The sequence below is a fragment of the Helianthus annuus genome, chromosome 13, assembly GCF_002127325.2.
Source record: "Helianthus annuus cultivar XRQ/B chromosome 13, HanXRQr2.0-SUNRISE, whole genome shotgun sequence".
Lineage (NCBI taxonomy): Eukaryota > Viridiplantae > Streptophyta > Magnoliopsida > Asterales > Asteraceae > Helianthus > Helianthus annuus.
Window position 1 is genome coordinate 368515 of NC_035445.2, and position 27182 is coordinate 395696.

The window sequence follows — 27182 nt, forward strand, 5'->3', positions numbered from 1 at the left end:
ACGCCTCGCGGTAGTACTCCGCGTGTGGATTTGAGGGTGTGACAGATTGGTATCAGAGCCATTGGTTATAGTGAACTAGGTTTGAGTGTATATATATATTTGGCTTATGTGCGTAAATATGTAGTTGTGTAATTAGTACTCGACATTGTAAATTATACGAAAACTACGCAAACTGGATGTGCGCTAAGAAGAAGTGAATTCTCCTAACCTCGATTCGAAGCCACGACACACTTAAGGCAAGGAACCGGTTATTCCAAGTCCTCGCCCACACATTTCTTGACGTCATCCCTGGGGGTATGACGAATCGACGCGGGAAACGTTTACACGATATACATGCTTACAGGAGGCCTGTTACGGACCTCGGAAAGAAGTTACGAGGACGAATCGACGAAGGGGAGCCATCCCTATATCATGTGATGTTAGAGGGTACGACGACGTCATTCACATCCTTCTTACTCACGCATTTCCTTTCCCGACTTAAGTGGTGAGACTTGTTCCCTCATCCAACCGATAACCTGGATTCTTGAAGCACTTTAGTAAGCCTACACTTTCAGGATTTATGTTTGCACGTCTCGAACACGAGGATCATGCATGGTGGATGCTTCACATTACAGTGTCAATAATCGTATCACATTATCCTATCGATCACGGAGCTGTTTTCCCCAAATTCCTTGTTACATGGTTAACTCTTATTCAAATTCAACCTTATACCCTAGCACGCACCAAAACTCCGTAAATTGATATCTTTCTTACAAATCGGCAAATGTGGAGGCGTGACGTGATGAAGACACAAACCAGTCAACCCACCGACGAGCGCGGTGACCTACATGCTTACCTTGTCCTTTATTTCCAGAGCCGTTGTTCTTTGACGACTCTTCTGATCCTATGAAATCCTTTCGCTAGCTTTCGTACGAACCAGCAATTATTGCTTAGGGTGGTATCCTCACTTTCGGCGTTTCTTTATCACAACATCCATGCTTCTTCATATAGAAGCCTTGATCAGACCTCTCTTCAGTTCGGTGAATTCAACAAACTCGACCTTTAGTCGACAAACTTTTTAGCTCTTGAAATTCAACAACGTGCTACTTCAATCATACTTTCTCGAAAACCTGTTTTCGCAGTTTCACATCGAAACCCCTCGACGACGCAAGCGCGGCTTCGAACTCATTCGCCTGACTTAGAACAATCCACTCGAACTTCGTGTCTTACCGATTTGGGAGATCACACCCTGCCAGACGTTTCAGTAAATCCTAAAACCTACAAATCTGCACGACGATCATCCCTCTCTGGCTGCTTCTTATTGTGCCAACCACATTGACGTAACACTCCTTATCGGCATGCGATGTTCTTTATTCTAACCACATACAACTTGGGTACAACCAGCTATCTCATCAACATCAAAATAAATCATTTTTGCCGACCCCAAGGCCTTTATGTTTTGCCTCGATTACGACTGCCCTTCTTGCATATTCGCCCGACTCATGTTATGCTTCACAAATCCCATGATTCTTATCCTACTCTATTCTACACAAATCTCCATTGGACGAATTACTTTCTACGAACGTTACTCGTGGGAGCAACAAGCCAAGGATACCCCGGAGGTAAGGGCATCGCCAGCACTGTTTTTCGAACTCGATATGATCAACACCTAGTCATGACATTTGAACTTACCTCACCCTGTTAAAAATACGACGCTTGTTTCCTGCGGCGACGTCTGATCCTACTCAGAAAACCAATGGGAATTTGAACTACTCCTTCGCTTCACCCTAGAACTTCAACAACACAAACCGTTTTACCCTAAGTTTTCAACGCGCGACTTTTTGACATCGCAAAGTTCCCAAGAGGGGGCTACTCTATCCATGGTTCAGGATTGGGAGTCATAGTCTTTGCGCTCAAAATGTGGAGACATTACTCGTACGGTACCAACTTCATGATTTACACCGATCATGAGAATCTCCATCACAGTCTCGATCAAAGGAGTCTAACACTCGGCAAGACCGATGGGGTCGAACTCCAAAAACGAACACGAATTGGGCTAACATAGTAGCCAATGTGTGTAACCGAAAATAGACTGAACCTAAGCGTGTAAGTGTGTTACTGCTTGCTATTCATTTGAACCTTCTGATCAAACCTGAAACGCACAAGTGGAACACTGAAAATGGAAAATCCTTTGGCTAAGTCCATGCGGGGCATGGAAGAACTGCTCGAATTCAAAGACCACTGCGCTTACTACTTCATGGAACGTATCTGGGTTCCATCTTACGGGAACCTCTGAGAGCTAGGGATGGGCGAAGCACACAAGTCTACATGGTACATCCCGGCTCCGACAAGATGCATCACGACCTCAAGGCCCATTTGGGGGGATCATAAATTGTTTAACCAAGTTTGCACACTTCCTTGTGAACAAGGAAAATGGCAGGTTTTCGAAACTGAAAGCAGTCTACTTGTAAGAAGCAGTTGCTAGGCACGGGGTGCCAACCATTATCTTTGATCGAGGCCCGCGTTTTACTTCCGAGTTGTGGCAGGCTATACATAATTCCTTTGGTCCTCAGTTAAACGTAAGCACCACTTATCACCCGAATACGGATGGACAAACGAACTATTATTCCCAGGGAGAATACTTTTCGAACTACTGTTCCAGGGAGGAATGCCTTTTAGACTGCTATTCCCGCGAGGAATACCTCTCCATGTTTTGGTGTGATTTTCAGTGTTAGTTAATAGACTCGACACTTCCACCTTATTGCAGAACCAGTTGAGACCATGACCCTCGAGCGTAACAAGGTGTCAGTACACCGAGTTCGTTGGAACTCGCCCATGGCCCAAAGTGTACCTAGGAACGGAAAGACCAGATGATGCGTAGGTATCCCCAGTTGTTCACAAGCAAAACTTCCAGCACTGAGGCTACAATAGAATTTCGGGATGAAATTCCAACCAACAGGGGGAAAGATGTGACACCCCGCGAAAACATTTGAACATACTAGCTGGTCAGTGACTGCACGCTAAATTTTGGGATGAAATTTCTTTGAACTTGGGGATAATGTGGCACTTCGGGTTTCCCTGCACGTTTCTTTGATGACATAATAACTTCGTGGAAACCCGTACTACGTGAGATACGTACTAACTTTGTGAACCTTATGCTACGTGACCTTACGTGCTGTGTGATCTTATGTGCTATGTGGCTTACATCCGACATTATGTGCTATGTGGCTTACGTGTTCATTTTGTGAACTTTCGTGAACTACGTGTATTTAGGTACAACAACAAGGTTATTAACGAATCGTATATCTTAGCTTAAATTTCGAGGACGAAATTCCTGTAACATGGGGAGAATGTGACACCGCGTACTCTCGATCCCAATCATCGAGAGGAGAATATTCGAGTTTATTATTATTACTATTATTATTATTATTGTTGTTATTATTATTTACTAAAATAACAAATTAGATTACCGATACGTTATTATTAAATAACGGAGCCAGTATAATTGAGCGAGACGCGTAGTTGTTTAAATGGGTTCACGCACTTAGGCTAGGCCCAACCCAACCCAACCTAACTAACCTAAGCTTGAACCCTAGACCTATATAATATACACTTAAACCCCCCCACCCCACCCCTCTCATTTGCTCTCAAAACCTAAAACCCTACAAAGATGTGCAGCTGCACAACACTAGACACCCCTCTATCTCCTCTCCCGAGTCCGGCGACCGGAGCCGTATTCCGGCAAGGTTCCTCCGACCAGACACACATCCATTCATCAACCCACCTTTTACACGCAAGCCACACAACCTCCTTCTGGCTGTTTCTCCGTCAAGCAAGAACAAGGGCAGCGCCGCCGCAGGCGGCGGCGACGCTTACTTTTCGGCGACACGTTTCTCCGGTGGTCGCTCGGATTAGCTTTATTCCAGGTAAACCCCCTCTCCCTCACTTATCTCTTCCCTTTTTCCTTTTTCTGAACTAATGAAGACGAATTATTGAGGTCGATGATGATTGGTGACGAAGGGGATGGTGCTGGCAGTAATGGCAGCCGCGGCGGAGGTGGTGGCCATCGGAGACGTCGACCGACGACAGCGACACTAGGCTTGGACTCACGACAGTGGGCTTCGGGTGCAGATTCAAGGGCCATGTTCGTGACAGGAGGATGGGATTTGGTGCCAGCCGTCTCGGGATTCAGTTCGGGTCTCGTTGGGTTCAGTCTCGGGTCGCATAATCATCTATTCCTCACCCTTTGGTCAGTTTATACCACTGCTCATATTTTGTGTTTTGGTCTTGTATAACTGGTTGTGCACTAGTTACTGTTTGGTTGTTTAAATATGGAGATTGGTCAGTTGTGTTTGTTAATGATTGTTTAAAGCTCTTGCTGAATTAAGTTATGGATTTGTTAATTTTTAAAAGATTAGGGTGAGACATAGTTGTTATAATGAGGCATGTAATTAGTTTCTAGGAAGTTCATTTCAAATACCATTTGGTGATAAACATATGTGCTTGTTGTGACTCTTGACTTTAAATATGTTTGTTGATTCTTGGTATGAATTAGAGTATGTTATGGAAACATGTGCTAAACGATTATCAGTGATGGTCTTGCATTCCTTGTATGATGTTTATGTTCGATTTAATAGTAAAACAGTGTTACAAGATGATTGGATTGGATTCTTTTGAATTATGAGCATGATGAACTATTTGAAGATGTAATAAATAATTGAAATATCTGTGTTTTGATCTGAATTTAGGAGTGTACGGTGTAGGGGACATGTTAATAAAATGTGATTGGATAGTACATGTTAATGAAATTTGATTAGGTAGTACTGATATGAGAATTCTAGAAACATTTGCAAAAGTTGCGAGTCGAGACCTTATTGTTGCAACTCGAGACCACTCGAAGACCACTCGAAACCAGTAAAAACAACAGGGGACTCGAGACCGGGAAGGTTGCGACTTGAGATCTCCTGATCTCAACTCGAGACCCCAAAGGTTGCCACTCAAACATGCACAACTCGAGACCATCCGTTGCGACTTAGAAACTCGTGGTTGCGACTCGAGACCTCGTGTTCACGAGCCGAGACCACCCGGTTTCGACTGGACTCCTTTGGTTAGTTATTGGGCCGCACAAACTAATGTTATGGACTGTGTGCTATTGTTTTTGCTTAAGTGTTGTTTAACTGTTCACATGCTAGGATAGGCCCAATACAGTGTATGCTAGTATAACATGCATGGCATGTGTTAGATTACGTGTAGGATTATACGTGACACTACTTGCACACGAACCTAATGAATGTTAACAACCGTAATAGGGTGTGGTTGGCCAACGTAATACAAGTAAATTGCCTGCCGAGCAAACCAAGGTGAGTTCACACACTAAAAGCATGCGTCCCAGGGAGGGACACGAACAAACTACCATCTTTGGGAAGAATACTTTCAAACTAACATTTCTGGGGGGAAAATACGAATGGGTACTTTTAAATTACTATCTCCGGGGGAGATACGTTTGGATATTATTTATAAATCACAACTAGTAAAACTAAACGAATCTCTATCATGTAAAGTCCCTGCTTACAGTACCGATTAATCGCCGGGGGCGAACGGGTTATTAGTTGATAGCGCTATTAGGTTTGACAACCTCACACCGTGACCGGGGGAATCGGGCGTGAACTAGTAGACCTTGCATCTTGGTCAATGACGATAGACATTGACTTGGGGCACAATAACTTTTCGTCAACAGTTTCGGTATCGCCAGTTTAGTAAGCTTTCAGATGGGGTAGCTCCCCATAACGTGATCATAAATGTTTTATCTAAACAACTTACGTTTTCGAAAACTAAAACTGGATAACTCGTGAACTCGCCAACTTTGTGTTGATACCCTACTGCATGCTTTGCAGGTTGCTCAATACTGTTTAGGACGGACATTGCAGTCGGCGGGAGTGCGTGGTTTGTAATTTCATGACTAATATACTTGTGGTTTTAAATTACGATATGTTCTCCTTTCCTTTCCGCTGCAAACTCAAACTATGTTTTAAAAATTTTAAATTGGTCACTAATTATACTATTATTTGTAATAATAACTAAACGGTTCAAAATAATTAGTGGCTGGATCCTGGTCAGTCACACGCCTCGCGGTAGTACTCCGCGTGTGGATTTGAGGGTGTGACAACTTTAGTGCTTCAGTGTTTCTTTTAGTTTGTGTCTTTATCTCCTCCACTGATTCTAACAAAGTCTTTATGTCTGCCTTTTGACCTTGTATTTCTGACACCAACATATCAAGCTTTTCTTCCACTGGATTTCTTTTGCATGCTTTGTAAAAATTTCCAGCACAGTTTCCAAATTTTCTTGGTTCATGGGTGTTTCTGGGATATTTGGAACAACAGATGTTCCTCCTAACATTCCAGTTGCAAACACATTTGCTGCTGTTTTGGAAATGATTGGGTCACTTTTGGCATTACCAGATTTTGGTGCAACCTTAAGTGTAACAGAATCATCTCCACCAGAGGTGAAAAACACATTTTCATCCTGGATTTACTTATGTCCTTGAATCATATCAATAAATGATTCTCCATAAGTTTTTGAGGTAAACAGATTACCTTTTACCAGATTTCCTTGATCAGTTCCCTGATCTCTATCTGTTGGGATCTCATCCTCTTCCTCATTTTCTGATTCAGAGTTGAGATGAATGGAACTAGTAACCTCATCATCAACATCAGTTTTTCTATATTCTATCTTGTAAGAAACATTAATTGAGCCTTCTGAGTTTGTTTCTTTTGAATGAGTATCAATTAAAAAACTGTGTTTAAAAGAGATGTACCAGCAACCCAAGACTCATCATGATGTATAACTTTAGTGGCTTCATTTGCAGTACTAGCAAAGTGAGTTTCTTCATAATGTTGTCCTTCAGCATCTTCATGAGTTCCTCCAGCGATATGAGATTCTGCATAGTGTTCATGTTCTTTCTCTTTATGAATATCAAACTCATGATGAATTCCTCCTTCATGAATCTGTTGACTCTCAGCATGTTCTGTCTTGTTTTCTGGTGAGTTAGTTATCTTCAGAACTCCTTCTCCTCCTGTAGCCTCTATTTTTGGTTACCAGGAACTTTCAACTTCTTTTTCTTCTGGTGATGAAGAACAATTAACAACTTCTTTGCTTGGTTCTTCTGTTGGAGAGTCTGATTTTGCAAGAAGTTCTTCATGTTGTAATCTGTATTGTGTGTCTGGTGCAATGAGGCACAGCATGCTTTCTGGTAACTCAGGGATATCTTTGTCTGATTCCCAACTATGATTGGAACTCCAGGCCTTCATGGTATTTGAACTCCAGATATCTTCCAAAATTGGAATTTCTATGTCCCTTTCAGCTAATGTTTCAGAAACAAAAATTGAGATTAACCTTGGGTATGGCAGATGTGAGGTTATTCTTCCATTTCTGGTGAAGATTAATCTTTTGAGTAGGTTAAAATTTTTTGTTCCATAATCAATTTTGAACCCAGTTATGAGTCCATACATGATTGTCAGAATAGCTTGACTGACTTGATCAGCTTCTCCTATCTTTGATGTGAGACATTTGTTTAACACTTCCATCATCACTTGCCAGATGGCTGGCATCTCATTTCTTCTTATTGCTCCAATTTTGTTGATATTATTTTTCTTGTAACCAAGTTCAATGATAAAGTTTATCAAATCTTCTTTGCTTGGTGTTTCAATGTAATTTTCAAGAACTGGGAGTTCAAGCTATTCCTTTACCCTTGCAGGGGTTAATGTTACAAAAACATTTCCCCATACATGAGCAGAGACCTGATTCTCTTCATCTTTAGTGAAAGTATGAACAAATTGCTATAGTAACTTCTCTGGTATTTCTCTTCCTTTTGTTAGTGCTCCTGATATTGGACATTTCATAAGATATTCTACCAGAAGTTAACATCTAACATCATATTCTGAATGCTCTGTATTCATCAGTAGATTGTTTTCTTTCATTGGTAGAAATTATGTGTCTTCAACAAAAGGTACATCAAGTTGAACAATTGGGATGTTGAGGTTTACTTCTGCCATTGTTGAATTTTGAGAATTAGGGTTTGAAATTTAGGGATTTTTGGATTTTGAGTGAAGAACAGGGGATGTTTTGGTTTTGAAGTTTTTGTGAAGAAGGTGAGTGATTTTTGAATTTCTGCTAAGTGTGAGTTATATAGTGAGGATTTTAGCAGAGAATTGTTGTTTTATGGAGTTAAGGGGATATAGAACGTGCCATGTAATGGCGGTTAAAAGATCATTAATTGTCTTTTATTACCGTTAGATCGTGTGATGTGAATTTTGGTTTAGAATGTAACCGTTGGATCGTGGGTATCAAGACATTTAATGATGGTTGATCGTGTAATCGTGGTTATACCCTTTCAACTTGTAGTTTCTTCAATCATTCTTTCGCAGAAATTTCAACTGAATTTTGATTGGAGAAAACTATCGGTTATATGACACCTTTTCATCTTTGTGGACCCCATTTTGTAAAAAGGTCCAATTAGCTTTCTTCATCCTCTCTTCCTTATCAGTCAAAGTTCCATTCTGATGATGTCATCAGAAATTCAACATAAATTATGTTAAGAGCATGTATTTCTTTTTGTTCTGACTTTTGTTGACCTTTTAGATGTGGTCAACAGATTTCAACAGAATTTCTCAATTGAGATTCCCCCTAAACTTGTGACTCCTTTCAACAAATTTTGAAGTTTCTCCTTTTGATTGATATAAGAGGGTTTTTTTTAAGATGATAGGGAATGAGATAAGATCAGAAGACTTACATATGATTCTCTGGTGGCATTCAAGTCTCTTGGCTTTTTCTGATATTTTCTAAAACCTTTTATCATTTTGAAGTTTTAACAGAAAAACATTTAGAGATGCATTTTAAATTACCAGATTTTGTCTCCTGTCATCAGAAACTCAGAATTTGGTGTTAGATGACTTATTATCTGATGATCATTGATTTTGTGAATTTTTTACTTTTCATTTATCTTTACCATTTTCCCCAAACCGTTAGACAGACAACAAAGTAACAAAAGTAACATACTATATTAACATCTTAAGAAGAATATCTACTACACACCAAGTTTAAACAAAGAAAACCTAATCAAGATCTATTCCTCCTCCATGATCCATCTCAAGGAGCAACCATAGATCAGTCACCAAACCAGTATGCTGATCAGTAGGTCTAAACATGCTGAGATTCATGTTTTGTTGAAGTCTCATTTCTGCTCTGGGATAACCTATAGGAACACCTCCAAAGCCCAGCTGGCTTGTGATTATCCTCATCAGAAAATGAGGATAAATCAAGAATGGCCTGCCAGACCACATATTACTTGCAAAATATTTTATCAAGTAATATGAGAAATTGTAAGGCGTCTCTAGAACGAGTGCTCGTATAGGTTCCATCAACCTTTGGGATGCTTCATAATGATTGATGATCTTCTTTGAGAAGCATGCACCCATTTGTGTGATCAGATACTGCCATGGCTTTATGAAGCCATTTTTGGTGATTGCTCGTGGGGAGTTTACAGGGTTGTAACCCATCTGCTCCAGTGTCTCATCTATTTCCGCTTTGGTGAACATCAAGACTTCATTATCATCATTAAGTTGTAGAACCATCCTGATGATACCATCAGTTACCCGAACTTTTTGGTTTAGCACCATACTTTCGATAACCATCTGATCTCTGCCCTCATATTCTGACAATGTTGCATTTTGCCAGAACATTTGAAGAATATCTGGGTGAACTATTATGTTGGCTGTGAGGGCATATCTCAGATTACTTCCCATAATCAGATTTAGAATAGTTTGGCATCCTTCCCATTGAGGACCGTTGGTCCTCAGTCTAAGGTTATGATAGGGATGATAAGGTAGTGGGAAACGATCAGCTTTTATGGAAAGCATTTTTGTGAGTGTGAGGAAATGTGAAATGAAGAAGAAGATGAAGTTTGAGCTAAAGGGTTGAAAAAAAATTATTTCAAGGGTTTTTCTTTTCTTGTGTGATGGTGATAGTTCCAGCTCCAGGTGGTGATCATTTATAGTAAACTTGAAGTTTCCCATAAATGACATCTACCTACTTATAGATTTTGTTCACCACAATCTTTGTTATTTAATATTATATCATATGGCATAAGGAATTTGTGAGATAAACTCTCCTGCATTAAATGATTTAGACGGCCATTTTCTGATAATATATCATGATTACCTATCAATATGTCACTTCAACCTGCTTAATATTGATGGGGTGTATTAAATGAAGAGGAGAAAAAGCTTTACAACTGTTAATGAGTTCCCAGAACATTTTTCTGTCATATGACGTTATTAACATTAAGAAGAAAAATAAAATGAAAGAAAATAAAGAAAACTAAACGAAAACGCTACAGTTTATGAATTTGCAGATATGAGATATAGATAAAGATGATGACATGCATGAATTTGTTCTAATAATCAATCAATAATTAAAATTTTTCAACATGTTTTCTGATGAGTTACCAGAATTTCTGATGATTTATCAGATATTCTGATGATCTATCAGATTTTCTGATGATACATCAGATTTTCTGATAATTTATCAGATTTTCTGGTGCTTTATCAGATTTAAAATTCTTTTCTTTTGATTATCATTGAGACAAATTGTTAAGCATTTTTCTGGTAATAAGGTTATTTGAAAGACCTTTATCACAGAATTGACCAGGATTTAGCAGATTGTACTCTAAGCCTTCAACATAGGCTACTTTCTCTATGGTCAAACATCCATACCTGATGCATCCATATCCCATGATCCTCCCTTTTACTCCATTTCCAAAATTTAATATTTTACCCAGCTTTGAAACAAAGTTGCTGAGTAAGCTCCTGTCCCCAGTCATGTGCTTGGAGCTTCCTGAATCGCAGTACCAGATCTGCTGCACATGATGGTCCTGAAATGGAAAAATTAGAGGGTTTTTGGTATCCATGCTTGCTTGGGTACTCTTTCTGATGAGATTTTAATCAAACTATTTTCTCTTGATGGCCTTTCATCAGAATATATGTTATATGCTGAGCCATAAACAGATTTTTCATTTTTATTTTGGAGATGGTGTTGAACAAGCTTCAGTATGTCAACACACATACAAGGTTTATCAGAATTTTCTGATATTCTTTCTTTTGATGGAATGAGTGGATAATTTTGAAAAGATGAGTGAACTGCTTCTGGAGTCTTTAAAGATTCTTGTTTGCATTCACTTATTTTTGGTTTAAAGTTGGGTTTTTCAAAAGAGTATTCAGAACAAGTTGATTTGCATGATTCAAAATCAGATTCTGATGAAAATTTATTAGAAATCTGATGGGTTGCTTTTACAAAGATAGTGGGTTTACTTTCTCTTGTTTTTACATATCCTAAACCCTCTCCTTTGTTCTTTGGTGTGGACTCAATGAAATTTATGAATTCTTTTGCTTGTTGAAAACCTCTTACATTAATTTCTTTATCATTGATTTTCTTGTAAAGATCTTTTCTTTCATTTTCATAGAACTCAATTTTAGCTCTGTGATCTAAATTTTCTTCTATTAGTAATTGGTTTCCAAGTATGATTTTATTCATGGTCCTTTGCAACTCATCAGATTTTTTACTGTTTGATTTCTGCTTATCTTGCAGATTTAGAAAATCTGACATGAGCTTGTTTAGCTTGTGTTCAAGATCAAGATTGTAAAAATTTACCTTCTGTCCTGAAGTTTCTGGTATGTCATCAGAGACTGCCATAAGGCCAGAAGTTATACATTTCTTCTTCTTCTTTATCAGAAGAATCATCAGATAGCCATGTATCTGTCCCGGCAATTAAGATGACTTGTTGCTGCTTCTTTGCTTCTTCCAGCTTCTTCTCATAATAAGCAACATCCTTCAGCTTCTTGGTCTTGTATTCTGAAGCATAGTGACCTCTCTGCTTGCACTTGTAACACACAACTTCAGCCTTTCCCTTATCCTTAGATCTACCTTCTTCTTTAGATCTTCCATCCATCCTCCCTCCCTCTGTCACTTCTCTGGTATCTTTGGCCTCCTCCCCTCAACCTCTGCTCAAATGTTTTGGTGAGCAGTGCTATTGCTTCAGCAAAAGCTGAAAAATCTGATGATGCATCAGAAATTTCAAGATTTTGACTGTTTGAAGGTTGTGGATCATTGGTAAGTGGTGTTCTTTGTGAGTTTGAGATAAGAGCTAAAGATCCCCCTCTTTGAATGGTTTCTTCAAATATTTCTTCCTCTCTGGGGACTAGAATGTTGTATAAGTGTTACGCCCAAAATTTCATCTGCCTGAATGTGATATTATCATACTATAATTTAACAAAAATTGGGCATGACCCGTCCATAAAACGAGCATACCCCTGTTTTAAACATAATCAAACTAGTTACAATTCTACGATTCATTCGACAAAATACTACTAAGAACCAATACAAAAAATTTTTGACTAAAAACATTCGAACAAGCTAGCGGAAGCGTTTGGTACGACATAACATGAACACGCGCTCGCTCCGATTCTCCAAGTCGCCTGAATTGAGGGTTTACCTACATTCAACAACAAAGCTTTAAAAAGTTAGTCGTTATACTTGTCTGCTTATAAAACCGTCATTTTAATTCCATTCATGTACATACTCTCATTTCTCTTACGCATTCGATTTCCCAATTAAATGGTATCACATATATTCTCATACAACTAACCTGTTAGTAGGTGGTGACGACCAAACATAAAATATTGTATAAACTAAAACGTCCATAGCATATTCTAACCGCTTAAGTTACTTCAACCCGATTATCTTCCAACACTCAATCATTTCATTACTATATCAACACTTTGAAAGTCCGACATTCATAAACCTGCACTTTCAAATACTCAATAATAATTTGGTTAGCAAACCCGTAATCTCCACATATTCAAGTACTACATTTTCATAAAAGGTCGCCAACCATTTATACATCTATTTAACTACAACACTATGTACGCCTTTCGCATAATTATGTACATACATATATATATATATATATATATATATCTCTTCTATACACATCACGCATACTTGTTTATACGACTTAAACTCACCATGACTCCAATTATTCATAATTACATACCATCCTATTCACTTAATTTAAATTAACACACCTCCCTAGTCATGCATATAACCATCCGATAATAAACTTACTTATAAACAAGTTCCATTCGTTACATGTTTACATAATCATGTCTACACATATTTACTTACATCCAATTCTTGATTAACCTACTCGCATTCGATCATCATACTCATATATTAATTATATGGTGCTTAGACTTGAGTTTATAACCAAAAAATATTAGTTAAGAGGAGTTTATAACGTACCTATTTATGCCCGAAGGTCAAAAATAACAAAACAATCAACTTTTTGCAAAACTGTCGCCGTAAGCTACGGCTCAGCCGTAGCTTACGATTCAGTTGTTTGGTCCAAACAGCAGCTACGTTCTGTAGCCTACGACTGAACTGTAGCTTACGATTTGGCTGCTCTGATCCAAACAGCAGCTACGTTCTGTAGCCTACGACTGAACTGTAGCTTACGAATTGGCTGCTCTGCAGCTTTTCCAACTTTGTCCGTTTACGCTAAAACTTGCGTAACTTTCAAACCGTTTACCCGTTTAACCTCCCGTTTCTTCCTACATGATTGTAAATTAACCTTCTATCATGTGAACTTGAAATCCAACATCCGAGTTAAGGAATTTCTTAACTTATACGTATTCGGCTTGTTATCCATCTATGAATCATTAGACCCATTCGTGCATTTATCAAAATAATCTATCGATTTGACCTCAACATCATATGAACTTAATAATTAAAACATTATATTACTTAAACAACTAAATAAGTGATTATAGAGATCACTTACCTTGTGCTCGCCATGATTATGCTAGTTTCTTTGCCTCCTCTTTGACCCGTTTGCTTCCCATGAGTTGGTCCATCTTGACATGGTTCTTATTCTTTCAAGCTATCATGTTTACAACGTTGTTAGTTTATATGCTTATACATAATAACATCCATTTCCAACACATGGGTCACATTGACTTTCACTAGTCCATTGTAACTTACACAAGTCCTATTTTAACGATTATTTCATTCCAATTCTATACAATTTAACATATCATCAAATCATGGCATGTTAGAACATACCCATTATACTATATACGCTTCACACTCATGTAGTAAGACATATACAACCTCATTCACCTAGATTCCACGTATGTACCTAAACAACTTCCATTCATACTAATATTTATGTAATCCTACTTGTAGCATCATAATCCATGATTCGCCAACCTAAATCATCATTCGAATATTTCTTCTTCCTTGTACATTCACGTTCTTACAATTAATTCATGACCATATTTAGAAAGTTCGGCAACCCATGGAGTCCATTGTATCATTTAAGCATAAGGTACCATTCCTAAAGCATACTACTACCACATGATACTAGCAAATCCAATCTTCTACATGAATCATATCTAAAGCACACTTCTTATGTTAATTCACTATTCAACACACCATTATTACTTCCTACACATATTTATTCATCGTTTACATCTAATCTCGTCCAATAGTCTCATCTATGCATTTCATCAAACACTTGGTGTGCATGCCATCATTTAAGCATATAGTACAAGTATTTTATGCATACTCTTCCTAGTTCCTAACATAGATTATCAATTTCAACTAGAATTATATAACTTTTATACCATTATCTATCAATTACTTCTTACAATCAACATCAAATAGTAACATCACACAAGCATAGAACATGTATAATCATCCATATCATCATCTCTACTACTACAAGTAGGTTTATAAAATTTTCTTTCAATTAAACTAAAATCAAGCATGATTTCCACTCTAGGGAGTAACCCTAACATCTAATTAGCACAAATCATACCACGAATTCATGATTGGGTTGAAACCCTTTTTCTACAATTCACCAAATCCAGAAATTCGACTTACCACTTCACTAGGTATGCTTAGATGATCGATAAGAGGGCTCATGCACTGGATTTTCTTATGATTTTAGGCTTCAATTGCTTGATTTCTTGAGTTTAGGGTTTCCCCCTCCTCCTGCCTTGTTCGATCGATCCCCCTTGTGTGGGTTTTGTGAGTTTCTCACTATTAATCTAATAGTTTGGCATTTACCATGTTTCCCCCCTTAAGTTTATTAACTTGTAAATCTTAACTTAGAATCCCACATTTAGGTACCATATTACTATATATTCTTTAGAATCCCACATTTAGGTACCATATTACTATATATTCTTTAGAATCCCACATTTAGGTACCATATTACTATATATTCCTCAATCATCATCCTCACTGTGTTTTTTTTAAATTTTCATTTTTTGGGGCGTTACAATAAGTCATGAAGACTCAGATAAAGTCATGGTTAGACTTCTCCACTCTCTAGGTAAAGCATCCAGAAATTTTATGTTTCTTTCATCATTTGATTTTGTTATTCCAAATTTCTTTAGCTCGTTCAAAATTTTTGTAAATCTTTGATATGTTTCATTTAATCTTTCATTAGGTAAACTTTTGAACCTCTCATATGAGGAAACGTTGTTTGTTCTTTTGTTTCTTTTCATCCTTTCTCCTCCTTCACAAAGATTTTCCAACTGATCCCATATTTCCTTAGCTGATGCCTGATGCACATGCATCAACTTGTGAAAATATGTCATTGGGGATAGCCATAATTAAAAGTGACTTTGCCCTTTCATCCCCAGCCACCTTTTCCTTGTCTTCCTCACTCCAAAGTATTTCACTTTTGGGAGCTCGGGAGGCAGGGATAGCAGGTGATTGGTCAGTTGCTGGAATAGCTGGTATTTCAGTTATTGGTATATGTGGACCCCTTTCAATGGATTGAAACAGAGCTCAGTCATGACCATTGAGGAAATTGACCATCCTGATTTTCCATTGGGGGTATTCCTCTCTGACCAGAGTCGGAGGTTTAGACATAGAACCAATGTTAAAAGCATTATTCCATGATTGAAAGCTGGCCATATTTAGAAAAAAGAAGATGAGCGATTGATCGTTTGAAAATGATTTATTCAATCTGCTCTGATACCAATTGTTGGTCCCAGTTTTGGACTTAAAAACTTCTTTTCACGTAATATGGCAAGTGATTTCAGTAGATGTGAAAAATTTATGCAGAAATGGAAATCAGACTTTCAAGAAACAAGACCTACAGAATTATCAAGTTTATATCACTTTGAAACAAAATGGTTTACAATGTGATTGTAAGATTATTATCTATTACAAATGAATCTTGAATTCTGCGGGTGAGAGGGCAATGGAGTTTTGTAGTATATATTAAATGCTAAGCTTAACTCATTGTCTTTTGTTTGGTGAGCCTTCTATTTATAGAAGCCTGAATACATGAATAAACATTTGTTTATTCATGTAAAAGTCCTGCATAAAGTAGCAATTTGACATATTCATTGAATCCAACGTTCAAGTTGCCTTTGTAATCATGATATCCAATAATGTCAAGTGCTTCGGTCATTGTGGCATGATAGAGCTGATTTTTAGACAAGTGGGGTATTCATCAGAATTTCTGATAAACCACTTCATCAGAAATTCTGGTGAACAAATCATCAGAAAATCTGATGATCAGAATCGTCAGAAACTGATGATATTTCATCAGAAATATCATCAGATCCATCAGAAATGACCTTCTCTGATAACCTTCTTCAGCTCTTGATCAACTTGTGATTCTTTGAAGTAGATGTTATTCATTTTAGTTGTCCTATCCGATCTTCTTCTTCTTGTTGTGATCTTCAGGACTGTTGTCTTCTTCATAGATCCAGTTGAATCTGATTTTCTTCAATACTTACAAATAAAGTTTCCTAACAAAAAGCATTTCTTTTTCTTATGAAAGTCTTTTTCATAGAAAAGATATTTACTATGTTAATAAGATATGTTATCTTATTAACATAATTCTTTGAATATATATCTTGTATACTCCATAATGTTCGGCTAACATTTTGAAATTTTGTAACCTTGTCGTGATCTTTAATCAAAGAAGTAGAAGCTTGATTTTTTTTCTCGGTCTTCATATTTAGTGCTTCTGGGACGGTTCGTCGGTCGGTTCATGTTGACGGAATTATTTCTAAGTAACTTAAACTATTTTTAACAACAACTACAATAAAGTTGCCTAACAAATGTAATTGTTGATTTATCGTCAAATATGATAAGTAAATTTTAATTCTATTAATCTTTGTAGAGCATTTTATTTTTACTAATTTGAGCATCAACAGTTGTTAGAGTTGATAACTGCTATTGTAAAGGTCTGTTAAAATTAATTTTTTCCAAAAGAGAAGAACTGTTTGGAATCATCGTCTGTTGATGATTAAAACATTATAATGTCTTCAGAACATCAAAAGTCCATTCTAAAAAAATAGGTATTTTTAAAAAATTTGACAAAAATCTTTAAAAGTCTGTTGAAAACAGCTGTTTTTAAAACATCTGTTTGGCTAAAGATTCATCTACTGCTTAAAGGTATTGTCTGTTCTCATAATTTATGTTTTATGTAACGACTGTTGAGTTACTACTGTTGTCAACATCTGTTATTCCCAACAGCAATTTCCAAAGAATTCTCAACCATTAACATAACAGAAGTTCTTGTTGGTGCACTGAATGTCTGCTGACTACGTCTTATTGAGTCTTATGTCAAAGCTGACCATTTGAACAGGGTCTAGTTTGAACAGGGTCTAGTTTGAACAGGGTCTAATTTGAAGCAGGCTGTGTCACCTTCAAACTAGAGGGTCACTACTATAAATAGGAGAGTGCTATGTTCATTTCAAACTAGAGGTATGTGTGTGTGAGCGAAGGTGCTGCCGGATTTTTGTCAGAATACATTGTAAAAGCTCACAATCAGTAATATAAAGAAAGTTAAAAGGATACAAGCTGTTTTTGACTTCGTTTACGTTGATTCCGCCCTCGTATTTGAAGATGAACTGCTTTAACTGACTTTAGGGTCACCAACAATGGTCCAACAGTTCTGATTATGTCTTATTGCGCAACAAATCTTTGTAAAATGTCTTCAGAACATGAAAACTCCATTCTTAAATAATAGCTATTTTTTAAATATTGGAAAAAACTCTTCAAAGTTTGTGTAAAACAATTGTTGGGCAAACTTCTGTTTTGCTCAAAAAATTGCGGTGACATAAGAAAAGCTGATGTTTAAAACTGATTTAAAATGAATTTAAAACTGAATCAGTGTTTTCATAGTATCTATTGATGTTTTGAATCAACTTCTGCTTAAATGTATTGTCTGTTATCATAATTTCTGTTTTATGTAACGACTGTTGAGTTGCTACTGTTGTCAACATCTGTTATTCCCAACAGCAGTTTCAAAAGAATTCTCAACCATTAACACAACAGAAGTTCTGAACATGTGTTATTGCCCAACAGATCTTTGTAAAATGTCTTCAGAACATGAAAACTCCATTCTTAAAAAATAGCTATTTTTTTAAATATTGGAAAAAACTCTTAAAAGTTTATGGAAAACAATTGTTGGGCAAACTACTGTTTTGCTCAAAAAATTGCGGTGAAATAAGAAAAGCTGATGTTTAAAACTGACTTAAAACGAATTTAAAACTGATATCAGTGTTTTCATAGTATTTGTTGATGTTTTGAACCAACTTCTGCTTAAAGGTATTGTATGTTCTCATAATTTCTGTTTTATGTAACGACTGTTGAGTTGCTACTGTTGTCAACATCTGTTATTCCCAACAGCAGTTTCCAAAGAATTCTCAACCATTAACACAACAGAAGTTCTGAACATGAGTTATTGCCCAACAGATCTTTGTAAAATGTCTTCAGAACATGAAAACTCCATTTTTAAAAAATAACTATTTTTTTAAATATTGGAAAAAACTCTTAAAAGTTTGTGGAAAACAATTGTTGGCAAACTTCTGTTTTGCTCAAAAAATTGCGATGACATAAGAAAAGCTGATGTTTAAAACTGATTTAAAACGAATTTAAAACTGATTATCAGTGTTTTCATAGTATTTATTGATGTTTTGAATCAACTTCTGTTTGGATAAAAATTCATCCACTACTGAAAAGGTATTGTCTGTTTTAATAAGTGTTGTTTATCCTAGCGACTGTTGATTTACCACTGTTTACAACATTTGTGTCCGATGAAGTGGTAGAAGACTCTGTTTGCCATGTAGATTATTGTTGGTGTTTAAATGAAGAGGTTTTTTTTTTTGTTTTTTTATGGCAGAGGTTTAAAATTTGTCCTTTCAGTTTCTTAATATTTAATTTTATAGTTTTCCCATGAAAATTTATTTTTTAAATGTTTTGCATTAAATGACTCCTAATATTTAATATCAATTTATTTGTTTATATTAAAAGTCTGTTGAAAACAACTGTTTTCCAAGCCTGTGTTTGACTAAGGACTGTTGACAAACTATTGTTGCATAAGATCTGTTGTTGCCCAACAGTGGTTTCCAAACACTGCTGAAGGGTATTGTTTGTTCTCATAGGTTCTGTTTAATCTAAGGACTGCTGAGTTGCTATTGTTACCTAACATCTGTTGTTGGCCAACAGTGGTTTTCAAACAACTGTTATCCATTATCAGATCAGAGGTTCTGACGTGGACAAATGTTAGCCATCAGATCTTTGTAACTTCTGACACGTCAACATTCACTTTTTCACTTTATAAACCCCTGTTTCATCCCCAAACAGAGGTTTTACTTTCGTCTCGAGTTTAAAATTCATTAGAGCGGTTTCCACCTTCTTCTTCAACACTTCTTTGTCAACCTCTCGCAACTTTCAATTCCAATCATGGCTCTGATGATGAAAATCCGCATAACTACTTGGCTATTTTTGAGAAAACCGAGAACAATACTCTCTATCATTCAATGATTGATATTCTTACATCATGAAAATATAAGGCCATTCTTACCGCCGACGCACCCATTTACCAAGAGACGCTTCGCGATTTCTGAGCAAATGCGAATATTGAAGAACAAAACAATGTGGCGGTAAGTATAACTTCAAAAGTCGGAGGTGAATCGGTTGCTATTACCCCCACTACCATATCAACAACATTTGAAGTAAACGACTTGGCAGGTAAGACATCTTTCCCGAAAAATGAGATTTAAACATACTTGATTGGGAGGGGATATGATGGACAGTTGAATAAGGCAACTATGTTTAAAGGTAATTTTCCACCACCAATGAAATTCATGTTGCATATTCTCTTAATCTGTCTCTCAAATAAAACTACTTCTTTTAATGAGATACCTTTGAAAATTCAGTCATTGGGGTATGCAATTTTGACAAATACTGATTTTAACTACTCCCAGGCACTGTTTGCTAATTTAGTTGCAAATTTAAAAAACATTAAAAAGGGGAAAACTGCTGCTATTAAAAAGGGGGAAACTGCTGGTTTTCTTATGTTTCCTAGACTATTAAGCTACTACCTGGAAAAACATGTTTCTCAAAAAGCTTTTGAAAAAGGTAAAGCTATTAAAATGAATAGTCTAACATCTGAAACTTTTACTCGCCTTATGGCTAAAGAGACAGATGTTTCCAAAACTGAAGCAGAGGAGAATGAGGAAATTTTAGATGAGTCCACAACTGCTCCTCAAACCTTTGTTGCTGAGCCCACTGCTCTTGGTGATCATAGAACTACATCCACTGCTGTGAAACCCCTACCAACAAAACCCAAAAAGACCAAAACAAAATCCAAAAAGCCCACCAAAACTAGCAAAACGGGTCCTCTGGATGATGAGATCCCAGAGGTTAACCATGTGACAACACAGATGTCACTAAAAAAACCACTGTTGCTACTTCCTCACAACATGTTGAAAGATCTCAACACATAAACCAAACTCCTCATGATTCTCACAAAAGGAACATGTTGTATTCATAGGGATACCACAATATGATGTTATACCCTCATATGAGAGTATGCTTAAAAGCCCTTCTCCCGGGGCAATGTCACTTTTGACAGCAATCCCTTCATCTTCTATTCCACCAAAATTTGTAATATTGCTTCAAGCTATTGACATTCAGATTGATAGCAGTCCCTCCCACGAACACTTTACTGAGATTTTAGCTTCAACAATAGCTATGTCTGAACCTGTTCAATTAGCTAACCCAGAAATAGTTGAGGAGGCTACACCTCTTGAATTTCAGCAAATTCTTGATGGTATTTCAAGTGGAGCAGCTACTACAAATGTCAAATCCACTGATTTACATTTGGACAGTAGTTTCATCAGTCAGACTCCCTTGAAGGCAACCACTGCTGTGTCTATCAAGGTATCCACTGGTGAGTTCAAGTTAACTATGGGTGAGATCACTAAGGTAACCACTGAAGCAGAGGGAAGTCCCCAGAACCAAGAACAAGGGGCATCTGCTAATGAAAATTTGGATATACCTCCTCTTTCAAAAGCAGATACAACCACCTCTAGTGGAAATTCAGATGATCCTATTAAGTTAGGTGATGGATTAAAATATCAGGATTTGACGGAGAGGATATCTAACTTAGAAACAACTGTTGCTGATATGAAAGATCAATTGAAGCAGTTGGTGGATGCTTTCAAAAGTCGACCTTCTCATCAACAGTTATGCCAAGAGCTTTGGAATTCGGTACAACCCATTCTTGCAGCTCAAAGGGAACTGGCTGAGATTCAACTTAATTCCCACATGAAGCTAATTAGAGTTATGGTTGAAGCAAGATACAAAGACACACAGGCTGACATCAAGGGCATAAAAGAATGCATTGCAAAGTTAACTGGTACTACCCCTGCACCTGTGTTTGAAAAAGACGATGAAGATGATGCTGAAAAGAGGGAAAAGGATTCCATGAAAAACTTTGGCAAACCAACACCAAGGAATCAGCCAAAACAAAATCCAAAGCCTGCCAAGCAAACTTCTGCAAAATCTCCTGGAAAATCTGATACTGGTAAGAAAAAAGGAATAGATGATACCATTAACAAACAGACAGATAAGGAGATTGAACGAAAGCAGAAGAGGAAGCATACAAAAGAGGAAGATGAAGTGCTCAACATTGGAACCTCAAATAGAAGAAAATCACCACCAGAAAAACCAACTACTGCTGCGAAACTTAAAACCACTGCTGAACCTAAGAAGCCAGATTCTGATACACGTAAAACAAAACTCTCACCAGAAAAACTGTCACACCCCAACCGATGGTGGAAACATCGGGATGAGACGAACAAATTGCTCAAAACAACATAACACTAAATGTGACAATATAAATTAAATCATTTTATTAAATTCTAAAGGATAATACAAAGTTTCAAACATCCAAATATAAATTCAACAATAGTTTATTTCTAAAATGAGTTTCTAGGCCATCCTAGCTTGCTTTCTTGTATCTTGATAAATCAACCTGCAATATGTATTAAAATAAAGTCAACAAAAGCATGTTGGCGAGTATACAAGTTTTCATACATAGCATAGTACGTGTTTAAAATGTTGCTCATATCCAAATGTGAAATACAATATCATACTGACAGTATATACTCGAAACGATGTTACTCTACGTGTCCAAACCAAAGTTTAACGCAATTAAAGTGTCCAACCCAAAGTCTACAGGGTGGTTTTAACATAGTTTGACCTAACAATACCCGTTAATATAACGGGAGGGGCGTTTCTCAACCTATAGCGCTACCATTGTTAGGGGAGGCTTGTACGAAGTTAATGAACACATAGTCATGAGTGTTTACAATAGCATAACATGTCTAACATGATTAAAATGTATCACATAGAGTAAGGATAGAGTGTGCATAAAATGTTTGATGTGATTGTGATGTTTGATATAGAATACATATTGCACCCAAAAGTGGAAAATAGAAAATGGGTCATGTATACTCACATTGATTGCGTTGCGATTTCTTGTAAAGCGCACGAGTAAGGATGGAGAATTCCAAGAGAACGAACGAGGACAATTATCCTAGATGTTTAGAGTAACACTAAATCAATATTTCTGAATGATAAAATAATTTCAACATTAATATTGTGATTCGTTTTCATGATTATTTGCGTGTTCGATGTGTCGCTTAAGAGTTTTCGTAATAGTATCAGTAAACACATTTACAAGATTGAAAGACTTAGATTTATATCTCTCTATATATATACATATATATATATATATACTAGCCATTTACCCACGCGATGCAGCGGGAAATATATCACTTAAAAATATATCACTTATATTTTTAGAATAATAACTCAGATTCTGATATATTTCAAATCGGTTGCTCAATTACTGTAAAAACATTTTGCGATTCAGAAAAACAATTCCATAACAAGAAATTCCAAATCGACTTTTGATTCGTAAATTTAGGTTTATTCGACTTTTGATTCCTGTGTTGATTTCTCTCATTAGCTGAGAGTGTCAACAAAGAGTATCTTATAGTCAAGGTTTAAAAGAACGGAAACGCGACTTGAAGTGTTTTCCCTTCGCCTCATGAGGCGTAAGCAAGTGAGACACAATGCGGCGTAAGCAACTGTATATATCAATCCAAAAAATTAAGAAATCGGCATTCGTGTTAGAAATAGAGAAACTGAAGCTACAACATATGTGCATTACTGCATGAGTTGATACCAGTAGTCCTTACAGGTGACAGGTTGCTTGGTTTTAAAGGGCGCAATCCGCAAGGCCCACCAGGGCGATATGTTTCTATCATCACGTACCCAAAACTTAGATGGTAAAACCTCTAGATACGATTTTATATATAAATAACCTCTTGTACAGCCTAAAAAGCTATATGTACAAGAGGCATTCCCGATTTGCAGGCCCTCGTGTGGTCAGAAAAATTACTGTAGTTAACATATAAAAAAATTATAACTTTAGTTAACAATCTGAATTTTATTTGACAAAGCAAGTTAGAAGGGTTTATGCACTTCAACAAATTTTTAATATGACTTTCAAAGAGTTTGACCCATTCAAACCATTTGATCTGTTTCCTTTTCAGTCCTAACCCAAACCAACCCGTATTATATAAATGGGTCAATATTGTCACTTCAAAGTTACATAAACGGAAAGAAAAGAAAACTTACGTAAGAAGTCACGTTGTATAAGCCACAGAAGTTTTGTTGGTTCAAACGCCACATCTTGCCCCTACAATTATATTCAGGTCTAACGAGTCACACACGGAGAAACTTCACCTCATCATAAGCTTACCAAGTTGGTCAAACTTTACCTTTACTCTGTTCATTGACAAGAAAAAACAAAAAACCAAAAAAAATCAGTTTTGCACTAAACACAGATTTAAACGATGGCATGATCATTAAAAAGCAATGCATCCCCTTCTAATAAAAATTAACCTTCCATAGAACTCTTCAGCAAGCTCAACAGCAAATGACAATAAGGATATATCAGCTTCACGTATCTGAAAAGATTAAAAAAAAGAGTATCACTAATTATTGCGTCCCCGAGGTTTGGCCAGTTTTGCGACTTCCGTCCAAAGGTTTGTTTTTCCTCACCTGGATCCAAAAGGTTTAAAATCTTGTTATTTTCATCTGGCTCGCTAACTCCAACTATTTTTCTCGGTTAAGTAAATAATATTCCATCTTTTTTGGTAACTTAAAAGCGATTCAGTCTTTTTCAGGGGTATTCGGTCTTTTTACATGAAGTGAAAAAAACCCAATTGTCCTTTAAGTTAGCAAAAAGGACGGAAATACCTCTGACTTAACGGAGAAAAGTGGGATGGAGTTAACGAGCCAGATGAAAGTGGTTAGATTTCAAACCTTTTGAATCTAGATGCGGAATAACAAACCTTCGAAGAAAAGTCACAAAAGTAGCCAAACCTCATAGATGAAAATGGCATTTTACTCTTAGTAAAAATAAACAAATTAGTCGAGCCATTATTGGGAGGCTTACCTTTGGGATATACACATCCAAAATACGTCCAAACCTACCAAAATACAAGCGCAAATCTTCACACTTGTTTCTTCAGGAAGCCGTCCTATAAAAATCTTTTTGCCCACTCAATAATTGTTTGTTATTTAGAGAAATGAGAAACACGTAACAAGATTCACTTACAAGCACTACATGAAGACAAGATCGAGTGCTTCTGGTGGCATTCGTATCAAAAAAATTCTGAAAGAACGTATACAATTAACCATATTGGCTGGAATACATATAATAAATAATCACATATTGCTATTTAGGGAACAGAAAATTCAAAAATGAATCAATTTGATACGAAACATAATATATAGGGTACGTTAAAAGTCAATAAATGAAAGTCAACTCCAAGGACTGTCTTTATACTAAACTAAGTGTGCATAGTAAGTTTTTAAAATGTATACTCTTGTAAACACCAGTTGCAATTGTTCAAAACATTAATCCAATAAACAAATAGTTTTGATGTAAAACAGGTGTTTTGCATTAATATATACAAATGAAAAAAACCAATAACAAACAAAACCCATTAAAAACTCTGATCCGACAAGATTCATGAAGAAAAACAATTCCTTTATAGCCGATTTTGTAACTAACCAGAAAAGGGAACCTTTGATGGTCTGCTGAAGTATCTTTAATCAATAATAAAAATTATTTCACCTGCACCAAAATGCTAAAAAAAATTAATCCCATTAAAGTCATGGTGGGAAACAAACATATGAAGAATGTAGAATGAAGAAATTTATGAAGAACAGAGGGAAAGAGAGGGGTTGACAAAATAAAGGTCAAATATGTCTGATGGCATCTAAACCCTGTTTTATCAACATCATCATTTTACGGACCGGAAAAATACAAAAAAAAAACCCTAGATCTACAAAAATACCAAATACATACAGGGGTGATTGAGGTCTACGAACATACAGGATACCGGATCTGCTTATTCTTCACTCCCAAAAACGAAAAGAGTGTCACTGAAACCGGATTTGGCGATATGAGCTGTACAAAAACAAAATCAGTTCAACAAAAACGAAAAGAGAGAAAAGGGTAAGAACACAATACCAGCCGACTATTTGGTTCCATGGAAGTATCAAACCGCCGGCGAGGTCGCAGTGAGCCAGTGGCTCGGCTCCGCCTAGAGAAACCCTAGATCTTCTTTGAGAGAGAAGCAGGGAGATGGATGAAATGGCAAACCCTAAAATCGATTGTACAGTACCCCTGGTTCAGCGTTGTTGATGAATTTGAGAGAGAGAGAGAGAGAGAGAAAAGGAGGTTACCTTCATCATCAATTCTGGTGAAATCCTCACAGATCTGGTGAGAGATCTGGCGAGATTCGAGAGAGAGCAATCGCCATAGAGAGAGAGAGAGCAGAGGATGAGAGGATGAGCGGCGGACCAAATGAGAGTTGAGACAAACCCTAGTTTGTGTGTAGTTTAGGGTAAAGGGTATAAGTGGAAAGTGAAGTTTTCTGGTGCTTAAAAAACTTGTACATCATGCTTTAGGGATGTTTTAAGGAAATTTCATTGACTTTAAGAAGTCCTTTGGATATGTATATTATATATAGTATAGATATATTAAGGTAAATAAATAAAATAATAATAAAAATATCTAAAACATAGGTCAAAGAGTTTCATATCTTGAATTAGCAGTGGGTTTCGTTCTATATCTTGAATGCATTATTAATATACATATATAGCTTATGAACATTACTCTAAACCCAAAGTATATACTCAAATGAATCAGTCAATCAAAAGGATATACTAACATAAATTAGTTGATTTATGTAAGGTTTTAATAATTAATAAAAAAAAGTAAAAGAAATAAATAGAATAATAAAAGGATTTAATTACAATACTGAAATTTTAATTAATGATTTTCTGTTATAGTAACAAATTCTATGAAACTAGGGAAAAAGCCCGTGCGATGCACGACATGCATAATAGCTATTGTTTGTTCGTGATAAGACGTTTGACAGTGCTTGACAAACTAACCTGCGAGATGACTACTAACCTGAGCAGCGCGTTATTTAATTATATTAGTAAACAGAGTATTCCATGCGTAAGTATAATGATCCGACTTGAAACATCTATCGCCAGCTTGTCCTAAAAGTTTCTGTACAGGGGAAGAATATAATTTAACCTATGAACCGTTTACTCCGGGTGACCCGCTGGGTTCAGGTTGTTAAAAGTTTCTTTGTAGACGATGTTTATTTGTAGCAGAGCATTACGTCGGAGTCGACAATTTACGCCATTCTGCTCGTTCTCTGTTAGTGTTAGTT

At 36.7% G+C, this 27182-nt stretch overlaps 2 long non-coding RNA genes across 7 annotated transcripts; both read right to left on the minus strand.

Annotated features, from left to right (window-relative positions):
- Positions 1-12003: 12003 nt before the first annotated feature.
- LOC110897352 lies at positions 12004-15127 on the minus strand. Of its 2 annotated transcripts, XR_002568569.2 has the most exons (4): positions 14974-15127; positions 13871-13969; positions 12677-12832; positions 12004-12523 (listed from the first exon to the last, which is right to left on the minus strand). It is a non-coding gene; the product is annotated as an uncharacterized LOC110897352 (long non-coding RNA). The 2 variants fall into 2 exon arrangements; XR_002568570.2 differs by lacking the exon at positions 12677-12832.
- A 7115-nt stretch (positions 15128-22242) lies between these two features.
- On the minus strand, positions 22243-26339 carry LOC110897353. Of its 5 annotated transcripts, none has more exons than XR_004875936.1 (11): positions 26182-26339; positions 26001-26099; positions 25802-25903; positions 25505-25567; positions 25046-25102; positions 24884-24968; positions 24328-24392; positions 24204-24210; positions 24061-24121; positions 22874-22951; positions 22243-22387 (listed from the first exon to the last, which is right to left on the minus strand). It is a non-coding gene; the product is annotated as an uncharacterized LOC110897353 (long non-coding RNA). The 5 variants fall into 5 exon arrangements; XR_002568574.2 differs by having other exon boundaries at positions 25829-25903; positions 25967-26099; XR_002568572.2 differs by having other exon boundaries at positions 25967-26099.
- Positions 26340-27182: the final 843 nt, after the last annotated feature.